The 12,663-nt window shown below is 63.5% G+C and overlaps 2 non-coding genes across 2 annotated transcripts; both read left to right on the top strand.

The window, feature by feature from the left end:
• Window positions 1-595: 595 nt before the first annotated feature.
• LOC131864255 (5S ribosomal RNA) lies at window positions 596-714 on the top strand. Its single transcript, XR_009363094.1, has one exon. It is a non-coding gene; the product is annotated as a 5S ribosomal RNA (ribosomal RNA).
• Window positions 715-6,629: 5,915 nt separating this feature from the next.
• On the top strand, window positions 6,630-6,748 carry LOC131864254 (5S ribosomal RNA). Its single transcript, XR_009363093.1, has one exon. It is a non-coding gene; the product is annotated as a 5S ribosomal RNA (ribosomal RNA).
• The last annotated feature ends 5,915 nt before the right edge of the window (window positions 6,749-12,663 follow it).

Genomic DNA, 12,663 nt, shown 5'->3' with positions numbered 1-12,663 from the left:
CCTGTGGCCTTTTCGGGGTCGATTCTCGTTTTGGGCATCAGAGCATGTTTCTTCTCCTAAAACCCAATATTTGTTTATTAAGTCTCGGAACACATTTTTGTTCTCGTGGACCCATCATGGGTCTTGGAACGCATTTGTGGTCCTTGGGTCCCATTTTGCATCCCGAAACTTGTGTTTTGGTGCTTGATCCCTATTTTGGGTGCCCACCTTGCACCAAGTGCGCACCCGGGGCAAACCGAGCGCCTTGGTGCACCGGGGCAAGATCGAGCGTGCACCCGAGGCGCCCCGAACATGCACCAAGGTGCACTCGGCCCACATGTGAGCGCAGGTCGTTGCGCCCGAGGTGGTGTGTGGGCACCGCGTTGCAGACGGGACACTGCACGCACACGACGCCCCGTCCAGGTGCACGCACGTAGGCCGGGCCGGGTGCACACCCGACGCCCTAGCAAGGTGCGCGCACCCGGGCAGGGCTCACACTTGGCGAACGGGGCGCACTTCGCGAGGGAGGGTGTGCACCTCGACGGGGGTGGGTGGCCGGGGTGGATTCGCACGTGGGTCGCGGTTTGCTAAGTACACACTGCGACAAGCTCATAACGGGTGCGATCATACCAGCGTTAGTGCACCGGATCCCATCAGAACTCCGCAGTTAAGCGCGCTTGGGCCGGAGTAGTACTGGGATGGGTGACCTCCCGGGAAGTCCCGGTGTTGCACCCTTTTTTAGTTTTTCGCCGGGCGTCGCAATGCTATTTGAATAAACCTTTTGCCCGTTTGCGTTCTCGTCGGGGCCGGGCCGGGCCGGGGTGCGCTGCCCGCACTACCGCGCGCGCGGGGGCGACACCGAGCGCGCACCCGAGGCGCCCCGAGCACACAGGCCACGGTGCAACCCGGGCGTTGTGCGCGCACCCCGGTGCGCCCGAGGTGCTGCGCGCGCACCCAGGTGAAATCGGTGTGCACCTCGGCCAGTGCGCGCTCGGTCGAGTCGCGCACGTTGGCCAAGGTGCACGGTGATGTTTCTTACTCTAAGGTTCCGCACCAGACGCCCGGGACAGGTGAGCGAAGTTGGGCGGGGCCGGGTGCGCGGCCGGGGCAGGTGCACGCAGCTGGAGAGAGCTTTGGAGCACACCAGAGGTGCGCACCTTGGAGCACACTTCGGAGCGCACCAATGATGCGCTCCATTCAAAAGTTTCCTGAAAAGGCAAAAAAAGTTGAGATTATAGAATTTCCCACTTGAGAGATTGTAAAAAAAAAAAATTTAAAATGAAGGAAACGCGGGTGCCAAGGTGTGCGCGCCCGGGTGCGCAGTCCAGCCAAGGTGTGCGCACCAAGGCGCCCACCCTGGCGAAGGTGCACGCAAGGTGCGCACCCGAGGCAAACCGGACAATTAACCCAACTTTCGACTTCGCGCGCACCTGCGCACCTTGGAGCGCACTTCGGAGCGCTCCTTGGTGCGCACCAATCTTGGGCACCTCGGAGTGCACCATGGCGCCCACCAAGGTGCGCACCCGGGGCAAACCGAGCTCCGACTTCGTGCGCACCTTGGAGCGCACGAAAGGTGCGCACCATGGCGCCCACCAAGGTGCGCAGCCCAGCCAAGGCGTGCGCATCAAGGTGCGCACCCTGGCGAAGGTGCGCACCCGGGGCAAACCGAGCTCCGACTTCGTGCGCACCTTGGAGCGCACAAAGGGTGCGCAACCCAGCCAAGGTGTGCGCACCCCGGGCAAACCGAGCTCCGAATCGTGCGCACCTTGGAGCACACTTCGGAGCCCTCCTTGGTGCGCACCGATGTTGCGCACCTCGGAGCGCACCCGGGGAAAACAATGCAATTAACCCGACTTTCGACTTCGTGGGCACCTCGGAGCGCTCTCGGGTTCGCACCTCGGAGCACACCGAGGTGCGCACCTTTGATGCGCTGCCTTCACCAATTTCCAGAAAAGGCAAGAAAACATTGAGAAGGTGTGCGCACCGAGGTGCCCACCCTGGCGAAGGTGCACGCGAGGTGCGCACCCGGGGCAAACCGGGCTCCGACTTCGTGCACGCCATGCTGCGCACCTTGGAGGGCCATGGTGCGCACCTTGGAGCACACTTCGGAGCGCTCAATGGTGCCCAACCCAGCCAAGGTGCCCACCGCGGCGAAGGTGCACGCGAGGTGCGCACCCGGGGCAAACCGGGCTCCGACTTCGTGCACGCCGCACCTTGGAGCACACTTCGGAGCGCTCCTTGGTGCGCACCAGGGCGCGCAACCCAGCCGAGGTGCCCACCCCGGCGAAGGTGCACGCGGGGTGCGCACCCGGGGCAAACCGGGCTCCGACTTCGTGCACGCCATGGTGCCCACCGCGGCGAAGGTGCACGCGAGGTGCGCACCCGGGGCAAACCGGGCTCCGACTTCGTGCACGCCGCACCTTGGAGCACACTTCGGAGCGCTCCTTGGTGCGCACCAGGGCGCGCAACCCAGCCGAGGTGCCCACCCCGGCGAAGGTGCACGCGAGGTGCGCACCCGGGGCAAACCGGGCTCCGACTTCGTGCACGCCATGGTGCCCACCGCGGCGAAGGTGCACGCGAGGTGCGCACCCGGGGCAAACCGGGCTCCGACTTCGTGCACGCCGCACCTTGGAGCACACTTCGGAGCGCTCCTTGGTGCGCACCATGGTGCCCACCAGGGCGCGCAACCCCGCCGAAGGTGCACGCGAGGTGCGCACCCGGGGCAAACCGGGCTCCGACTTCGTGCACGCCGCACCTTGGAGCACACTTCGGAGCGCTCCTTGGTGCGCACCAGGGCGCGCAACCCCGCCGAAGGTGCACGCGAGGTGCGCACCCGGGGCAAACCGGGCTCCGACTTCGTGCACGCCATGGTGCGCACCAGGGTGCCCACCGCGGCGAAGGTGCGCACCCGGGGCAAACCGGGCTCCGACTTCGTGCACGCCGCACCTTGGAGCACACTTCGGAGCGCTCCTTGGTGCGCACCAGGGCGCGCAACCCAGCCGAGGTGCCCACCCCGGCGAAGGTGCACGCGAGGTGCGCACCCGGGGCAAACCGGGCTCCGACTTCGTGCACGCCATGGTGCCCACCGCGGCGAAGGTGCGCACCCGGGGCAAACCGGGCTAGGACTTCGTGCACGCCGCACCTTGGAGCACACTTCGGAGCGCTCCTTGGTGCGCACCATGGTGCCCACCAGGCCGCGCAACCCAGCCAAGGTGTGCGCACCAAGGTGCACGCGAGGTGCGCACCCGGGGCAAACCGGGGTCCGGCTTCGTGCACGCCGCACCTTGGAGCACACATCGGGGCGCTCCCGGGTTCGCACCGGCGTTGCGCACCGTGGTGGGCACCTCGGAGCGCACCGTGGTGGGCACCTCGGAGCACACCAAGGTGGGCAGCGAGGTGCGCACCTTTGATGCGATGCCTTCACTAATTTCCATAAAAGGCAAAAAAAAACGAGATTTTAAAATTTCCGTTTTGAAAGATAGTGAGAAAAAGGGAATGCTGGTGCCATCTTGAGCCCGCCCTGGTGCGCAGCCCAGCCAAGGTGTGCGCACCAAGGTGCCCACCCTGGCGAAGGTGCGCGCCCGGGCAATTAACCCAACTTCCAACTTCGCGCGCGCCAGGGTGGGAGCGCACCCAACAACCGGGCCTGGGAAGAGCCAATGCGAGAAACCCCACCAAACGCTCTGACAAAAAAAGAGGGGGCGCTCCAGTAACCCCGCTTCGGAGCGCACCCTGGGCAAACCCAGCGAGGGTGCCCACCCCGGCCAAGGTGCAGGCGAGGTGCGCACCCGGGGCAAACCGGGCTCCGACAACGTGCACGCCGCACCTTGGAGCACACTTCGTAGCGCTCCCGGGTGCGCACCTCAGAGCACACCAAGGTGGGCAGCGAGGTGCGCACCTTTGATGCGCTGCCTTCACTAATTTCCAGAAAAGGCAAAAAAAAGAGGAGATTTTAAAATTTCCGTTTTGAAAGATAGTGAAAAAAACGGAACGCGGGTGCCATCTTGAGCCCGCCCTGGTGCACAGCCCAGGTAAGGTGCCCACCCTGGCAAAGGTGCGCACCCGGGCAATTAACCCTACTTCCGACTTCGTGCGCGCCAGGGTGGCAACCGGGCCTGGGAAGAGCCAATGCGAGAAACCCCACCAAACGCTCCGACAAAAAAAGAGGCGGCGCTCCAATAACCCCGCTTCGGAGCGCAGCCGGGGCAAACCCAGCCAAGGTGCCCACCCCGACGAAGGTGCACGCGAGGTGCGCACCCGGGGCAAACCGGGCTCCGACAACGTGCACGCAGCACCTTGGAGCACACTTCGAAGCACTCCCGGGTGCCCACCGGCGTTGCGCACCGTGGTGGGCAGCGAGGTGCGCACCTTTGATGCGCTGCCTTCACTAATTTCCAGAAAAGGCAAAAAAAAATGAGATTTTAAAATTTCCGTTTTGAAAGATAGTGAAAAAAACGGAACGCGGGTGCCATCTTGAGCCCGCCCTGGTGCGCAGCCCAGGCAAGGCATGCGCACCAAGGTGCCCACCCGCGGTGCACGCCCGGGGCAAACCGGGCTCCGACTTCGTGCAGGCCGCACCTTGGAGCACACTTCGGAGCGCTCCTTGGTGCGCACCATGGTGCCCACCAGGGCGCACCCGGGGCAAACCGGGCTCCGACTTCGTGCACGCCGCACCTTGGAGCACACATCGGAGCGCTCCCAGGTTCGCACCAGCGTTGCGCACCTTTGATGCGCTGCCTTCACTAATTTCCAGAAAAGGCAAAAAAAAACGATATTTTAAAATTTCCGTTCTGAAAGATAGTGAAAAAAACGGAACGCGGGTGCCATCTTGAGCCCTTCCTGGTGCGCAGCCCAGGCAAGTTGTGCGCACCAAGGTGCCCACCCTGGCGGAGGTGCGCGCCCGGGGCAAACCGGGCTCCGACTTCGTGCACTGCATGGTGCCCACCAAGGCGCGCAACCCAGCCAAGGTGCCCACCGCAGCGAAGGTGCACGCGAGGTGCGCACCCGAGGTGCACACCCGGGGCAAACCGAGCTCCGACTTCGTGCACGCCGCACCTTGGAGCACACTTCAGAGCGCTCCTTGGTGCGCACCAGGGCGCGCAACCCAGCCAAGGTGCTCACCCCGGCGAAGGTGCACGCGAGGTGCGCACCCGGGGCAAGCCGGGCTCGGACTTCGTGCACGCCGCACCTTGGAGCACACATCGGAGCGCTCCCGGGTTCGCACCAGCATTGCGCACCTTTGATGCGCTGCCTTCACTAATTTCCAGAAAAGGCAAAAAAAAAAAAAAAACGAGATTTTAAAATTTCCGTTTTGAAAGATAGTGAAAAAAACGGAACGCGGGTGCCATCTTGAGCCCGCCCTGGTGTGCAGCCCAGGCAAGTTGTGCGCACCAAGGCACCCACCCTGGCCAAGGTGGGTCACGGGGTGGGTCCTAGGGTGGGTAACGGGGTGGGTACTAAGGTGCGTGCCAAGGTGGGTCATGGGGTGGGTGCCAAGGTGGGCACCAGGGTGGGTGTGCACCAACCCTAGCCAGGGTAGGTCACGGGGTGGTTGTCGGGGTGGGCGTCAAGGAGCCAAGGTGGGTGGCAAGTAGCCAAGTTGCGTGCCAAGGTGGGTGTCGGGGTGGGTGCCAAGGATCCAAGGTGGGTGCCAAGGAACCAAGGTGGGTGTCTGGGTGGGTGCCGAGGTGGGAGCCAGGGTGGGTCCCAAGGTGAGTGCAAAGGTGGGTGCCAGGGTCAAGGTGAGTGCCAATGTGGGTTCCAAGGTGCCAGGGTCAGGGTGAGTGCCAATGTGGGTTCAAAGGTGCTAAGTTGGGTGCGAGGTTGGGTGCGAGGGTGGGTGGGTGCCAAGGTGTGCTAGGTGGAAGCCCGGGTGGGTCGGCATCCCATGGGTGTCGAGTTGGGTGCCTGATGGGTGCTTCTTGTCAAGTTTTAGTCGTCGGGACTCATTTCGAGCCTTAGAGGTCGTTTCTTGTCCGGTTGCCCTGTCTTCGACCTGGGAACCCAATTTTGGTCCTCGGGTCCCATTTTTTTTTGTCTCGCATCCCACTTTTGGCCTGTGGCCTTTTCGGGGTCGATTCTCGTTTTGGGCATCAGAGCATGTTTCTTCTCCTAAAACCCAATATTTGTTTATTAAGTCTCGGAACACATTTTTGTTCTCGTGGACCCATCATGGGTCTTGGAACGCATTTGTGGTCCTTGGGTCCCATTTTGCATCCCGAAACTTGTGTTTTGGTGCTTGATCCCTATTTTGGGTGCCCACCTTGCACCAAGTGCGCACCCGGGGCAAACCGAGCGCCTTGGTGCACCGGGGCAAGATCGAGCGTGCACCCGAGGCGCCCCGAACATGCACCAAGGTGCACTCGGCCCACATGTGAGCGCAGGTCGTTGCGCCCGAGGTGGTGTGTGGGCACCGCGTTGCAGACGGGACACTGCACGCACACGACGCCCCGTCCAGGTGCACGCACGTAGGCCGGGCCGGGTGCACACCCGACGCCCTAGCAAGGTGCGCGCACCCGGGCAGGGCTCACACTTGGCGAACGGGGCGCACTTCGCGAGGGAGGGTGTGCACCTCGACGGGGGTGGGTGGCCGGGGTGGATTCGCACGTGGGTCGCGGTTTGCTAAGTACACACTGCGACAAGCTCATAACGGGTGCGATCATACCAGCGTTAGTGCACCGGATCCCATCAGAACTCCGCAGTTAAGCGCGCTTGGGCCGGAGTAGTACTGGGATGGGTGACCTCCCGGGAAGTCCCGGTGTTGCACCCTTTCTTAGTTTTTCGCCGGGCGTCGCAATGCTATTTGAATAAACCTTTTGCCCGTTTGCGTTCTCGTCGGGGCCGGGCCGGGCCGGGGTGCGCTGCCCGCACTACCGCGCGCGCGGGGGCGACACCGAGCGCGCACCCGAGGCGCCCCGAGCACACAGGCCACGGTGCAACCCGGGCGTTGTGCGCGCACCCCGGTGCGCCCGAGGTGCTGCGCGCGCACCCAGGTGAAATCGGTGTGCACCTCGGCCAGTGCGCGCTCGGTCGAGTCGCGCACGTTGGCCAAGGTGCACGGTGATGTTTCTTACTCTAAGGTTCCGCACCAGACGCCCGGGACAGGTGAGCGAAGCTGGGCGGGGCCGGGTGCGCGGCCGGGGCAGGTGCACGCAGCTGGAGAGAGCTTTGGAGCACACCAGAGGTGCGCACCTTGGAGCACACTTCGGAGCGCACCAATGATGCGCTCCATTCAAAAGTTTCCTGAAAAGGCAAAAAAAGTTGAGATTATAGAATTTCCCACTTGAGAGATTGTAAAAAAAAAAAATTTAAAATGAAGGAAACGCGGGTGCCAAGGTGTGCGCGCCCGGGTGCGCAGCCCAGCCAAGGTGTGCGCACCAAGGCGCCCACCCTGGCGAAGGTGCACGCAAGGTGCGCACCCGAGGCAAACCGGACAATTAACCCAACTTTCGACTTCGCGCGCACCTGCGCACCTTGGAGCGCACTTCGGAGCGCTCCTTGGTGCGCACCAATCTTGGGCACCTCGGAGTGCACCATGGCGCCCACCAAGGTGCGCACCCGGGGCAAACCGAGCTCCGACTTCGTGCGCACCTTGGAGCGCACGAAAGGTGCGCACCATGGCGCCCACCAAGGTGCGCAGCCCAGCCAAGGCGTGCGCATCAAGGTGCGCACCCTGGCGAAGGTGCGCACCCGGGGCAAACCGAGCTCCGACTTCGTGCGCACCTTGGAGCGCACAAAGGGTGCGCAACCCAGCCAAGGTGTGCGCACCCCGGGCAAACCGAGCTCCGAATCGTGCGCACCTTGGAGCACACTTCGGAGCCCTCCTTGGTGCGCACCGATGTTGCGCACCTCGGAGCGCACCCGGGGAAAACAATGCAATTAACCCGACTTTCGACTTCGTGGGCACCTCGGAGCGCTCTCGGGTTCGCACCTCGGAGCACACCGAGGTGCGCACCTTTGATGCGCTGCCTTCACCAATTTCCAGAAAAGGCAAGAAAACATTGAGAAGGTGTGCGCACCGAGGTGCCCACCCTGGCGAAGGTGCACGCGAGGTGCGCACCCGGGGCAAACCGGGCTCCGACTTCGTGCACGCCATGCTGCGCACCTTGGAGGGCCATGGTGCGCACCTTGGAGCACACTTCGGAGCGCTCAATGGTGCCCAACCCAGCCAAGGTGCCCACCGCGGCGAAGGTGCACGCGAGGTGCGCACCCGGGGCAAACCGGGCTCCGACTTCGTGCACGCCGCACCTTGGAGCACACTTCGGAGCGCTCCTTGGTGCGCACCAGGGCGCGCAACCCAGCCGAGGTGCCCACCCCGGCGAAGGTGCACGCGGGGTGCGCACCCGGGGCAAACCGGGCTCCGACTTCGTGCACGCCATGGTGCCCACCGCGGCGAAGGTGCACGCGAGGTGCGCACCCGGGGCAAACCGGGCTCCGACTTCGTGCACGCCGCACCTTGGAGCACACTTCGGAGCGCTCCTTGGTGCGCACCAGGGCGCGCAACCCAGCCGAGGTGCCCACCCCGGCGAAGGTGCACGCGAGGTGCGCACCCGGGGCAAACCGGGCTCCGACTTCGTGCACGCCATGGTGCCCACCGCGGCGAAGGTGCACGCGAGGTGCGCACCCGGGGCAAACCGGGCTCCGACTTCGTGCACGCCGCACCTTGGAGCACACTTCGGAGCGCTCCTTGGTGCGCACCATGGTGCCCACCAGGGCGCGCAACCCCGCCGAAGGTGCACGCGAGGTGCGCACCCGGGGCAAACCGGGCTCCGACTTCGTGCACGCCGCACCTTGGAGCACACTTCGGAGCGCTCCTTGGTGCGCACCAGGGCGCGCAACCCCGCCGAAGGTGCACGCGAGGTGCGCACCCGGGGCAAACCGGGCTCCGACTTCGTGCACGCCATGGTGCGCACCAGGGTGCCCACCGCGGCGAAGGTGCGCACCCGGGGCAAACCGGGCTCCGACTTCGTGCACGCCGCACCTTGGAGCACACTTCGGAGCGCTCCTTGGTGCGCACCAGGGCGCGCAACCCAGCCGAGGTGCCCACCCCGGCGAAGGTGCACGCGAGGTGCGCACCCGGGGCAAACCGGGCTCCGACTTCGTGCACGCCATGGTGCCCACCGCGGCGAAGGTGCGCACCCGGGGCAAACCGGGCTAGGACTTCGTGCACGCCGCACCTTGGAGCACACTTCGGAGCGCTCCTTGGTGCGCACCATGGTGCCCACCAGGCCGCGCAACCCAGCCAAGGTGTGCGCACCAAGGTGCACGCGAGGTGCGCACCCGGGGCAAACCGGGGTCCGGCTTCGTGCACGCCGCACCTTGGAGCACACATCGGGGCGCTCCCGGGTTCGCACCGACGTTGCGCACCGTGGTGGGCACCTCGGAGCGCACCGTGGTGGGCACCTCGGAGCACACCAAGGTGGGCAGCGAGGTGCGCACCTTTGATGCGATGCCTTCACTAATTTCCATAAAAGGCAAAAAAAAACGAGATTTTAAAATTTCCGTTTTGAAAGATAGTGAGAAAAAGGGAATGCTGGTGCCATCTTGAGCCCGCCCTGGTGCGCAGCCCAGCCAAGGTGTGCGCACCAAGGTGCCCACCCTGGCGAAGGTGCGCGCCCGGGCAATTAACCCAACTTCCAACTTCGCGCGCGCCAGGGTGGGAGCGCACCCAACAACCGGGCCTGGGAAGAGCCAATGCGAGAAACCCCACCAAACGCTCTGACAAAAAAAGAGGGGGCGCTCCAGTAACCCCGCTTCGGAGCGCACCCTGGGCAAACCCAGCCAGGGTGCCCACCCCGGCCAAGGTGCAGGCGAGGTGCGCACCCGGGGCAAACCGGGCTCCGACAACGTGCACGCCGCACCTTGGAGCACACTTCGTAGCGCTCCCGGGTGCGCACCTCAGAGCACACCAAGGTGGGCAGCGAGGTGCGCACCTTTGATGCGCTGCCTTCACTAATTTCCAGAAAAGGCAAAAAAAAGAGGAGATTTTAAAATTTCCGTTTTGAAAGATAGTGAAAAAAACGGAACGCGGGTGCCATCTTGAGCCCGCCCTGGTGCACAGCCCAGGTAAGGTGCCCACCCTGGCAAAGGTGCGCACCCGGGCAATTAACCCTACTTCCGACTTCGTGCGCGCCAGGGTGGCAACCGGGCCTGGGAAGAGCCAATGCGAGAAACCCCACCAAACGCTCCGACAAAAAAAGAGGCGGCGCTCCAATAACCCCGCTTCGGAGCGCAGCCGGGGCAAACCCAGCCAAGGTGCCCACCCCGACGAAGGTGCACGCGAGGTGCGCACCCGGGGCAAACCGGGCTCCGACAACGTGCACGCAGCACCTTGGAGCACACTTCGAAGCACTCCCGGGTGCCCACCGGCGTTGCGCACCGTGGTGGGCAGCGAGGTGCGCACCTTTGATGCGCTGCCTTCACTAATTTCCAGAAAAGGCAAAAAAAAATGAGATTTTAAAATTTCCGTTTTGAAAGATAGTGAAAAAAACGGAACGCGGGTGCCATCTTGAGCCCGCCCTGGTGCGCAGCCCAGGCAAGGCATGCGCACCAAGGTGCCCACCCGCGGTGCACGCCCGGGGCAAACCGGGCTCCGACTTCGTGCAGGCCGCACCTTGGAGCACACTTCGGAGCGCTCCTTGGTGCGCACCATGGTGCCCACCAGGGCGCACCCGGGGCAAACCGGGCTCCGACTTCGTGCACGCCGCACCTTGGAGCACACATCGGAGCGCTCCCAGGTTCGCACCAGCGTTGCGCACCTTTGATGCGCTGCCTTCACTAATTTCCAGAAAAGGCAAAAAAAAACGATATTTTAAAATTTCCGTTCTGAAAGATAGTGAAAAAAACGGAACGCGGGTGCCATCTTGAGCCCTTCCTGGTGCGCAGCCCAGGCAAGTTGTGCGCACCAAGGTGCCCACCCTGGCGGAGGTGCGCGCCCGGGGCAAACCGGGCTCCGACTTCGTGCACTGCATGGTGCCCACCAAGGCGCGCAACCCAGCCAAGGTGCCCACCGCAGCGAAGGTGCACGCGAGGTGCGCACCCGAGGTGCACACCCGGGGCAAACCGAGCTCCGACTTCGTGCACGCCGCACCTTGGAGCACACTTCAGAGCGCTCCTTGGTGCGCACCAGGGCGCGCAACCCAGCCAAGGTGCTCACCCCGGCGAAGGTGCACGCGAGGTGCGCACCCGGGGCAAGCCGGGCTCGGACTTCGTGCACGCCGCACCTTGGAGCACACATCGGAGCGCTCCCGGGTTCGCACCAGCATTGCGCACCTTTGATGCGCTGCCTTCACTAATTTCCAGAAAAGGCAAAAAAAAAAAAAAAACGAGATTTTAAAATTTCCGTTTTGAAAGATAGTGAAAAAAACGGAACGCGGGTGCCATCTTGAGCCCGCCCTGGTGTGCAGCCCAGGCAAGTTGTGCGCACCAAGGCACCCACCCTGGCCAAGGTGGGTCACGGGGTGGGTCCTAGGGTGGGTAACGGGGTGGGTACTAAGGTGCGTGCCAAGGTGGGTCATGGGGTGGGTGCCAAGGTGGGCACCAGGGTGGGTGTGCACCAACCCTAGCCAGGGTAGGTCACGGGGTGGTTGTCGGGGTGGGCGTCAAGGAGCCAAGGTGGGTGGCAAGTAGCCAAGTTGCGTGCCAAGGTGGGTGTCGGGGTGGGTGCCAAGGATCCAAGGTGGGTGCCAAGGAACCAAGGTGGGTGTCTGGGTGGGTGCCGAGGTGGGAGCCAGGGTGGGTCCCAAGGTGAGTGCAAAGGTGGGTGCCAGGGTCAAGGTGAGTGCCAATGTGGGTTCCAAGGTGCCAGGGTCAGGGTGAGTGCCAATGTGGGTTCAAAGGTGCTAAGTTGGGTGCGAGGTTGGGTGCGAGGGTGGGTGGGTGCCAAGGTGTGCTAGGTGGAAGCCCGGGTGGGTCGGCATCCCATGGGTGTCGAGTTGGGTGCCTGATGGGTGCTTCTTGTCAAGTTTTAGTCGTCGGGACTCATTTCGAGCCTTAGAGGTCGTTTCTTGTCCGGTTGCCCTGTCTTCGACCTGGGAACCCAATTTTGGTCCTCGGGTCCCATTTTTTTTTGTCTCGCATCCCACTTTTGGCCTGTGGCCTTTTCGGGGTCGATTCTCGTTTTGGGCATCAGAGCATGTTTCTTCTCCTAAAACCCAATATTTGTTTATTAAGTCTCGGAACACATTTTTGTTCTCGTGGACCCATCATGGGTCTTGGAACGCATTTGTGGTCCTTGGGTCCCATTTTGCATCCCGAAACTTGTGTTTTGGTGCTTGATCCCTATTTTGGGTGCCCACCTTGCACCAAGTGCGCACCCGGGGCAAACCGAGCGCCTTGGTGCACCGGGGCAAGATCGAGCGTGCACCCGAGGCGCCCCGAACATGCACCAAGGTGCACTCGGCCCACATGTGAGCGCAGGTCGTTGCGCCCGAGGTGGTGTGTGGGCACCGCGTTGCAGACGGGACACTGCACGCACACGACGCCCCGTCCAGGTGCACGCACGTAGGCCGGGCCGGGTGCACACCCGACGCCCTAGCAAGGTGCGCGCACCCGGGCAGGGCTCACACTTGGCGAACGGGGCGCACTTCGCGAGGGAGGGTGTGCACCTCGACGGGGGTGGGTGGCCGGGGTGGATTCGCACGTGGGTCGCGGTTTGCTAAGTACACACTGCGACAAGCTCATAAC

This window comes from Cryptomeria japonica, unplaced genomic scaffold (assembly GCF_030272615.1).
Source record: "Cryptomeria japonica unplaced genomic scaffold, Sugi_1.0 HiC_scaffold_80, whole genome shotgun sequence".
Taxonomy (NCBI): Eukaryota; Viridiplantae; Streptophyta; class Pinopsida; order Cupressales; family Cupressaceae; genus Cryptomeria; species Cryptomeria japonica.
This window is presented reverse-complemented; position numbering and strand designations above follow the sequence as displayed.